General features: G+C 38.2%; 1 pseudogene across 1 annotated transcript; it reads left to right on the top strand.

The window, feature by feature from the left end:
- Positions 1-3,612: 3,612 nt before the first annotated feature.
- LOC309959238 (CCAAT/enhancer-binding protein gamma-like) lies at positions 3,613-4,464 on the top strand (annotated as a pseudogene). The gene has a single exon. The product of its transcript is annotated as a CCAAT/enhancer-binding protein gamma-like (transcript).
- Positions 4,465-10,042: the final 5,578 nt, after the last annotated feature.

Here is a 10,042-nt window from a genome sequence, read left to right on the forward strand (position 1 = left end):
AAATAGAGCTCTCAAACAGAAACAAGGGGTGTCAGAAAGCCAGCCTCTGACCAACACCCCAGCCAAGTTTATAAACAAAACTTATTCTTACAAGCACTTACCTAATTGGGCATTAAAGGAGAATCTTGCCCAGAAAATGGCCAAAGTGGACTCTGTAGCAGACACAGTTGTTAGAGAAAGCTGGCATGATAAAACACCTTTCCAGAATTCTGACCCTGAGGGAACAAGTCTTTCTACGAAAACTTGCTTTTCTCTCCCAGTGCCTTGAGATGTAAATGTTCTACCAGGGTTCTCAGGAATACTTACCTAGACTACTGTAATTCCTGAGACTGAGGGAAACAACGGGGTGGGGAGACGAGGCCTTTTCACATTTAACTTATTCCAAATGTTATTTATAAACGAATGAGTTTTATATTGTAATGCCTAATTCATGACTAAATTTTAAAGTGAAGTTGAGACCTCTGCTTGTGTCTTTCCATATGTCTATGTGTGCATTATAAATATGTCTTTACCTTTGGATGGTATTATCAAAATTAATTTGGAAATGCGCTCTACTTAATTGGCTTAAAGGAAATTAAGTGCTTATATGAATTCTCAGAAATACAAAAGGAAACTGCCAGAATGAATTTCAGGTTCACATGAACTGGGAAATATTCATTGTTAATACCTGGTATTAAAGTTTGTCAATTTAATTAGTATAGACATGTCTTTAGAATCATCAATATTAAGTATAATACTTTTAATGTATCTAGGTTTAATAGAAGTCAAATAAGATCTTATATGTGTTGCAGATTTGTCAGCAAGAAAAAACTTGGTATGATTTTTATTAAAAAAATGTAAATGAAGTAAGAGCTTTTGGGTAAATGTCCTAGGAGTAATTATGTTTGAGGAATGTCTACTTAAAAATAATCTCTCCAGATATTTGGTAACTTGAAATTTTAGAGTTGTGCTAATTTAAATGAGGAAAGTTTATTGAATAGCTAGGTCATTCCCAAATAAAATGAGGTACTGAAACACTAATTACTAAACATTGGCTTGTATTTACAGGGAAACTAAAGATATTTAAGACTATTGATAAATATGGTGCCACATGAGATTTTCTATAAGAAAGCACATATTTTTAGAAATTATTATTGGTATTTATGTTTGCCAATCTATAGAATACTAACATAAAAGACAGTTCATATTTGCTTGATCCTTAGTTTTCACTAGAAATTAAGGTTTTGAAGAGTTGAGTATTCTAGTTTAAATATGTAATTAAAGCTACCAGAAATAATTAGAGAAATATTTCAGTATACAGTAGCAAAGTAGGATGTGGGTTTTCAGTAAAAGAAGGTATGAAGAATAGAATTGCATTTTGTTAAGGGAAAAGAAAGTAATTTTGTCCTAGAGATGGTTGTTTCTGCATGGGAAAAAATAAGAGACAAACTAATACTGATACAGAAAGTTATGGAAAGTTCGTGGAAAGGGACCCCGAGAAAAGAGTTTTGTGCAACGTCGGGATTGGCTAAGTTTAGAATAAATTTAATTAAGTAAATGAATTGTTATTAAAAGTAGGCTGATGCAAGACTGGAGTTCAGTTTTCTTTCTGTTAAGAAAACAAAGTTGTGTTTTGACCATTGAGCTGCTTTTATAACAGAACTTAAGTTTCTTTACCTTTTAGAGTTTATCTTTTAAGTGATCTGTATTTTCCTTTGAAATCTTTTGTCACATTGCTTAAGTGAATATGTATTGTTTCACAGTGATCTATGGTCCTATTTGACCAAGTGTTTTAAAACCTTTCTGACATTTTTTGACAAACTTCCCAAATCAAATTCCAGTGAATTTGACCTCTAACTAACTTTTGAGATATTCCAAAAGGGTCCCTGAAACCTCCCAAAGACAGATATTAAACTAATTAGGTTCATTTAGTACATTAATTACATGAGAAGCATTGTCAAATGAGTAATAAATCTTCTTAGGTTATATTGTATGGGTAAATATTATTAATATAGATATTCTAGAAATTATATGGAATTCCTAAAAATCAGTAAGCCTTGGTAAAGTATTATCAGTCATAATTCTAGTTATCTTAAAATGTTTTATGTCATAGCAGTAACCAAGTTTCTTTGTCAACTGCATTGTAATTAGGTCTTTAACCGTGCCTTAAGTCTTGTCATTCATAGACAGTTATTGTTTTACTCTGATGCCCTTGCAAAGATGCTTCCTCTTCAAGAATATTCATAGCAAGAATATGCACTTTTTGACAAGTGCAGGCTTCTGATAACTTTCAGATTATACTGCTGATGGGTAAGAAATTAAAGAATTCTAATGGAAAATCTCTTGGCTTCATTAACTTAACAAGGATTAGTTACATGAGACAGTGAACTGGTGAATATGGTTATAATTTTTTATGGCTTCTGTCTGAAATATTATTGGCTTTTAATCTTTACTTTTCCAGCTATAAGGAACCCTTCCCCTTAAGCTAATTATGACTTACATCAATTTAGTAAATTATACCTTTGTAAGCAGAATTGAAACATATATCCTTTCTCTCTACCTGATCCCTCCAGAGATTGGAAACTTGTGGATTACCGGCACGTTTATCAGGTAAATTAGGAAGGCCATCTCCTAACAGGTGCAGGAATCTCAAGATATTTTGAGGACCTTGAAAAGGGAGAAATTCACTCAAAAATTTCCAAGGCAAAATCAGTGACAAGTCCTTGGCATAGCTTTCCTACCCTTGAAAGGCCTTTTAAAACTTTGAGATTGCTTAAAAAGTTCCAGCAAAGCCAACTTTAAAAGAACCTATATGATCAATTACACTTGTATAGATCATCAGGCCAAGTTTATTGAAACCAGACTTATTTTGCAAACAAATTAGTCTTATTTTGGCTATATTTTGTAGAAATGAGGGTAATTTTAGAAAAAGATCGTTTCAGTGGACATTAAATTATAGTTTTGTTAGTTGAGGTCTGTATTTACTAAGACTCACTTCCCTGTAGCTCCTTGCTGTTACATTATTGTAAAGTTTAATTGAATTATTTTAAGGACACTCTAAGTTTGCCTCTGAAGTTTACCTCAGTAATCTATCTTTGGATGAAGATAAGATGCCCCTGGCGCACACACGGCCCCGGCGGGGAGGCGAAGCGGGTGGCGGCTGCGGAACCGGCAAAGGCTGCCTGTTTCATAACCATCACTCCTTGCTGACTCGCGGGCTGCGAGGCCTGGGTTGGGTCGGGCTGCGAGGCCAGGGTCCGGTCGGGCTGCGCCGCGGGGGCCGCTTGGAGTGGAGGCCGCTTGGGGGCTGGCGGGCTGGAGGACTGTTGAACACGGGTTGGAGGAACGTGCAGCAACCATGAGTTGAACAGAACAGAGGAGGGCAAAAAATAAAGTGCTTCATTAGCATGCTTGGAGGGAACACAGTAAGGAAAATTGTCAGCAGAGGTGTCTAGATGGAGAGGATGGAAATGCATGTTTGAGGGGAAGGAGAATCTGTTCTTCCAACGCAGATGGGCAGTACCCTCAGGGGTTCAGGTACATGTGCTGATTTTTTGGCAGTTTAGTGTGGAAACCATTGATCACCTTGTCCTCATTTCTACTAGTTCTGTGTTGTCGAGGGAGCGTGCCCAAATGAGCAAGGTATCGCAGCAGAACAGTACCCCGGGCGTGAATGGAATAAGTGTCATTCATACTCAGGCTCATGCCAGCGGTTTACAGCAGGTTCCTCAGCTGGGGCCCGCTGGCCCTGGGGGCGGAGGCAGAGCTGTGCCTCCAAGCAAGCAGAGCAAAAAGAGTTTGCCCGTGGATTGCAACCGTGACGTCAGTGCAGAGAGAGGAAGAGCATGGCGGTGAAAAAGAGCCTGTTGAAAAGCCAGCTGAAAGCGCAGGATACGCTGCAGAGAGTGAATCAGCTCAAGGAAGAGAATGAACGGTTGGAAGCAAAAAGTAAATTGCTAAGGAATTAAGTGTACTGAAAGATTTATTTCTTGAGCATGCACAAAACCTCGCAGATAACGTGCAACCCAGTAGCACTGAAAATATGACAAATTCTGATAATGCAGGACAGTAGACCTCACCCCTTCCAAACGTCACAGCTTGTGGCTTAAACGTGTGACCACCTAAACCACTCGTATCAGTGGCTGAATCTCCATTATTCAAAGATCCATTGAAGGCTGTTTTCTAGGATCAGTACTGAAGAGTTGATTAGCTAAAAAGGTTAGCCATGTAATTTGAATATCTGGTTTTAAATGATAAGGATTTTTGTGGGGATAAAAAAAACATTTTTAAAGGTATTTTGTTAAAAAAAAAAAATGCCCTGGAGCTTGATGCTTTTAATAAATCTTGACTTCCCAAGGGGGAAAAAAAAAGATGCCCCCATGACTGCAACCAGGAGATTATGCATACTGGAAAAGACATCATTTAAAGGACTATCTCCAACCTAAATGGGAAGGACCCTTATCAGGTACTTTTAACCAGCTCATGCACAGTAAAACTAAGGAAGTTGACCCCTTGCATTGGACTGGCCTATGGAGAGGACTGCTGACCTCAAAATCATCTTAAAAGCGATGCTTAAACAGGGGAGACACTACAAGACCAGGACGAGAAGAAGACTATATCTGAAGTAGACAGCTTACCTAAGATGATGGATCAGGCCTGTATACCAATTACTTTGATAATGGCTCACACTTTCGCTAACAAACCAAATGTATTTCTTTCCTGGGACTCCCTCTCTTGGCCAATCAATCAGACTTGCTCTAACCATCACCAAAAATATGAATTTTCTTTTAAAGGTACTCAAATTCAATCAGCAACGAGCAAATTTTCAGCCAACGAATGTAACTTCCCTCAGTTGTGCGCTGGATTTATATGGCTGACACCAGGCTATGCTTTTTAAGACCACCCCCCTCCCCGCCTTATGTTGGGAACAATTAAACCATACTAAGGATTTCCAGCTTAATAACACTAGGAAATTGGGCTGGGTGCCTTATGAATAAGCCTACGTATCACTTCCCTTAAAGATACGAACTGGTACAGAACAGACTAAGTCAAATGACCTGGGGATACACTGGGTCGCACCTAATGGAAGTTCTTGGCTTAAATTCTTACTTATGACCTTACTAATACTACTAGCTAGATTATTTGTATTGCTTATTTTACAAGATTGTTGTTTCTTACATTACCAAATGTGTGAATGAACCTCTGATAAAACGATGACTAAGTGACTTGAAGAAGTTGACCAGACATATAGTTCTGTATAAGATCAATGATTGTAATAGTAACTCTCAATATGGGAAGAAGCACCAAGAGGGAATCATTTCTAGGACCATAAGGGACTAGTAAGACAGGTGGTCCAGGGGCTTTTGGCTACAGTTAATAGGGCCTAGTCCAGTAATAGCACATTGAGTGGTATCAATGAAATCCTTGCCTAGGAATGAACATTCCGTGCACTGTGGGACAAAATGGTCATGAAATGCCTCCCAAGCCATCGTCAAATGTATGACCGTGAGGGGCGCTGCCAACTGAAAATTGTCGCTCGCTATCTGGTTCTATAAGAACGAAGTCACTAGACACTGCAGTTGCTGACCTGCGGCACACCCTGAAAGGAGTTCAGGGTGGAGATGAGGAATGAGGCACTCTGCTCTGGGAAAAACTGGCAGAACAGGCCCTCAGATAGTTAGATATCTTCAGGAGAAGATTTTATGAGCCCAAGTTCTTGCATCTTCTCATATCTAGAAAAACATACTGTTAACAGACATCTGTTCCTCATGACTAGCAGCAAGCTTCTTGTGACTAGCAGCAAGATTCTGCCAAAACGTGTGCTAGATTGAACGTGTCTCTCTTCACTAAAATCACATGTATACTGACCTCCCCCGCTACCTCTTCTGAGCAGTCTGTCAGAGCTATCTGAGAGGCTGTCTCCCAGGCTATAGTCCTCATTTTGTCCCATATAAAACTTAACTCACGACCCTCATGCTGTGCATTTTTTTTTCAGTTGACAGCACTCAGACACTTATATTAGCCTAAAGTTGGGCAAAGTCATCTAACACAAAACCTATTTTATAATATGTTGACTATCTTGTGTAATTTACTGAGCACTGTACTGAAAGTGAAAAACTAAAATGTTGTAAGTCTGGAGTGGTTGTAAGAGTATTGGCTGTTGGTTCTTGTGATTGCATGTGTGACGGGGAGCTGTGGCTCCCTTCTGCCCAGCATCATAAGAGGGTATCATACCACATATCACTAGCCAGGAAAAGATCAAAATGGTTTTTTACTGAATATGTATCAGTTTTACACCATCATAAAATCCAAAAATCTTAAGTTGAACCATCCTGAGTTGGGGGCTGTCTGTAGTCCATTATTTTAGACTCAGTAGGAATGCTAGTCAGAATAGTAGCATAATGAAACTAAAGACTAGTAAGTCATCTTTCAGTTGAGCCCATCTGAGAATCACTCAGAAATATCTTATTGGGATGTAAGCCTTTGCCCTTATGTGTGACCTTAGGCAATCATTAACTTCTCAGGTTGCTTTGGTGTTGTTAAAAAGACAAACTGAGGCATATTAAAAATTTTAAGAGTTTGTGAGCAAAAATCAGTTCAAATTGGGCAGCTCCAAATGGTAGGTGGTTAGGAGTTCTCCATCAACAAGAGCTGGGGAGAGACATTTACAGAGAAAAGGCAGAAGCAAAGCGAGGAAATTGACTAAAGCTGAAAGCCTACTTGGCTACTTGTGATTGGTTGTCCGTAGGTTACAATTTTATAACCCTGACGCATTTACAGGCTTAGATTTTGAACTGCTTACATAGGCTGCTGTGACATTAGAGCCACCTCATATAAAGACCTCCTTTTTTTTTCATTTTTATTACAGTGTTTATTTCTCTTGCATGCCATGATTTTTTTTAACATCTTTATTGGAGGATAATTGTTTACAATGGTGTGTTAGTTTCTGCTTTATAACAAAGTTATACATATATCCCCATATCCTTCCCTCTTGCGTCTCCCTCCCTCCCACCCCTCTAGGTGGTCACAGAGCACGGAGCTGATCTCCCTGTGTTATGCGGCTGCTTCCCACTAGCCATCTATTTTACGTTTGGTAGTGTATATATGTCCATGCCACTCTCTCACTTTGTCCCAGGTTACCCTTCCCCCTCCCCGTAGCCTCCAGTCCGTTCTCTAGTAGGTCTACGTCTTTATTCCCCTCTTGCCCCTAGGTTCTTCATGACCATTTTTTTTGTTGTTTTTTATGTTCCATATATATGTGTTAGCATACTGTATTTGTTTTTCACTTTGCGACTTACTTCACTCTATATGACAGACTCTAGGTCCATCCACCTAAATTGACTACAAATGACTCAATTTCGTTTCTTTTTATGGCTGAGTAATATTCCATTGTATATATGTGCCACATCTTCTTTATCCATTCATCTGATGATGGACACTTAGGTTGCTTCCATGTCCTGGCTATTGTAAATAGAGCTGCAATGAACATTTTGGTACATGACTCTTTTTGAATTATGGTTTTCTCAGGGTATATGCCCAGTAGTGGGATTGCTGGGTCGTATGGTAGTTCTATTTTTAATTTTTTAAGGAACCTCCATACTGTTCTCTATAGTGGCTGTATCAATTTACATTCCCACCAACAGTGCAAGAGTGTTCCCTTTTCTCCACACCCTCTCCAGCATTTATTGTTTATAGATGTTTTTACGATGGCCGTTCTGACCGGTGTGAGATGATATCTCATTATAGTTTTGACTTGCATTTCTCTAATGATTAATGATGTTGAGCATTCTTTCATGTGTTTGTTGGCAATCTGTATATCTTCTTTGGAGAAATGTCTATTTAGGTCTTCTGCCCATTTTTGGATTGGGTTGTTTGTTTTTTTGATATTGAGCTGCATGAGCTGCTTGTAAGTTTTGGAGATTAATCCTTTGTCAGTTGCTTCATTTGCAAATTTTTCTCCCATTCTGAGGGTTGTCTTTTTGTCTTGTTTATGGTTTCCTTTGCTGTGCAAAAGCTTTGACGTTTCATTAGGTCCCATTTGTTTATTTTTGGCTTTATTTCCATTTCTCTAGGATGTGGGTCAAAAAGGATTTTGCTGTGATTTATGTCATAGAGTGTCCGCCTATGCTTTCCTCTAAGAGTTTGATAGTGTCTGGCCTTACATTTAGGTCTTTAATCCATTTTGAGTTTATTTTTGTGTATGGTGTTAGGGAGTGTTCTAATTCCATTCTTTTATGTGTAGCTGTCCAGTTTTCCCAGCACCACTTACTGAAGATGCTCTCTTTTCTCCATTGTATATTCTTGCTTCCTTTGTCAAAGATAAGGTAACCATATGTGCGTTGGTTTATCTCTGGGCTTTCTATCCTGTTCCATTGATCTATATTTGTTTTTGTGCCAGTACCATACTCTCTTGATTACTGTAGCTTTGTAGTATAGTCTGAAGTCAGGGAGCCTGATTCCTCCAGCTCCGTTTTTCATTCTCAAGACTGCTTTGGCTATTCGGGGTCTTTTGTGTTTCCATACAAATTGTGAATTTTTTTGTTCTGGTTCTGTGAAAAATGCCAGTGGTAGTTTGATAGGGATTGCACTGAATCTGTAGATTGCTTTGGGTAGTAGAGTCATTTTCACAACGCTGATTCTTTCAATCTAAGAACATGGTATATCTCTCCAACTATTTGTATCATCTTTAATTTCTTTCATCAGTGTCTTATAATTTTCTGCATACAGGTCTTTTGTCTCCTTAGGTAGGTTTATTCCTAGATATTTTATTCTTTTTGTTGCAATGGTAAATAGGAGTGTTTTCTTAATTTCACCTTCACATTTTTCATCATTAATGTATAGGAATGCCAGAGATTGCTGTGCATTAATTTTGTATCCTGTTACTTTACCAAATTCATTGACTAGCTCTAGTAGTTTTCTGGTAGCATCTTTAGGATTCTCTATGTATAGTATGTCATCTACAAACAGTGACAGCTTTACTTCTTTTCCGATTTGGATTCCCTTTATTTCTTTTTCTTCTCTAATTGCTGTGGCTAAACCTTCCAAAACTATGATGAATAATAGAGGTGAGAGTGGGTAACCTTGTCTTGTTCCTGATCTTAGTGGAAATGCTTTCAGTTTTTCACCATTGAGAACGATGTTGGCTGTGGGTTTATCAAATATGGCCTTTATTATGTTGAGGAAAGTTCCCTCTATGCCTACTTTCTGGAGGGTCTTTATCATAAATTGGTGTTGAATTTTTTTGAAAGCTTTCTCTGCCTCTATTGAGATGATCGTATGATTTTTCTCCTTCAATTAGTTAATATAGTGTATCATGTTGATTGATTTGCGTATATTGAAGAATCCTTGCATTCCGTCGATAAATCCCTCTTGATCATGGTGTATGATCCTTTTAATGTGCTGTTGGATTCTGTTTGCTAGTATTTTGTTGAGGATTTTTGCATCTATGGTCATCAGTGATATTGGCCTGTAGTTTTCTTTCTTTGTGACATCTTTGTCTGGTTTTGGTATCAGGGTGATGGTGGCCTCATAGAATGAGTTTGGAGTGTTCCTCCCTTTGCTATAATTTGGAAGAGTTTGAGAAGGATAGGTGTTAGCTCTTCTGTAATTGTTCGACAGAATTCGCCTGTGAAGCCATCTGGTCCTGGGCTTTTGTTTGTTGGAAGATTTTAAATCACAGTTTCAATTTCAGTGCTTATGATTGCTCTGTTCATATTTTCTATTTCTTGCTGGTTCAGTCTTGGAAGGTTGTGCATTTCTAAGAATTTGTCCATTTCTTCCAGGTTGTCCATTTTATTGGTATAGAGTTGCTTGTAGTAATCTCTCGTGATCCTTTGTATTTCTGTAGTGTCAGTTGTTACTTCTCCTTTTTCATTTCTAATTCTATTGATTTGAGTTTTCTCCCTTTTTATCTTGATGAGTCTGGCTAATGATTTATCAATTTTTTCTTCTCGAAGAACCAGCTTTTAGTTTTATTGATCTTTGCTATTGTTTCCTTCATTTCTTTTTCATTTATTTCTGATCTGATCTTTATGATTTCTTTCCTTCTGCTATCTTTGAGGGT

The sequence above is a fragment of the Leucopleurus acutus genome (genome assembly GCF_964270905.1).
Source record: "Leucopleurus acutus genome assembly, chromosome: 3".
Lineage (NCBI taxonomy): Eukaryota > Metazoa > Chordata > Mammalia > Artiodactyla > Delphinidae > Leucopleurus > Leucopleurus acutus.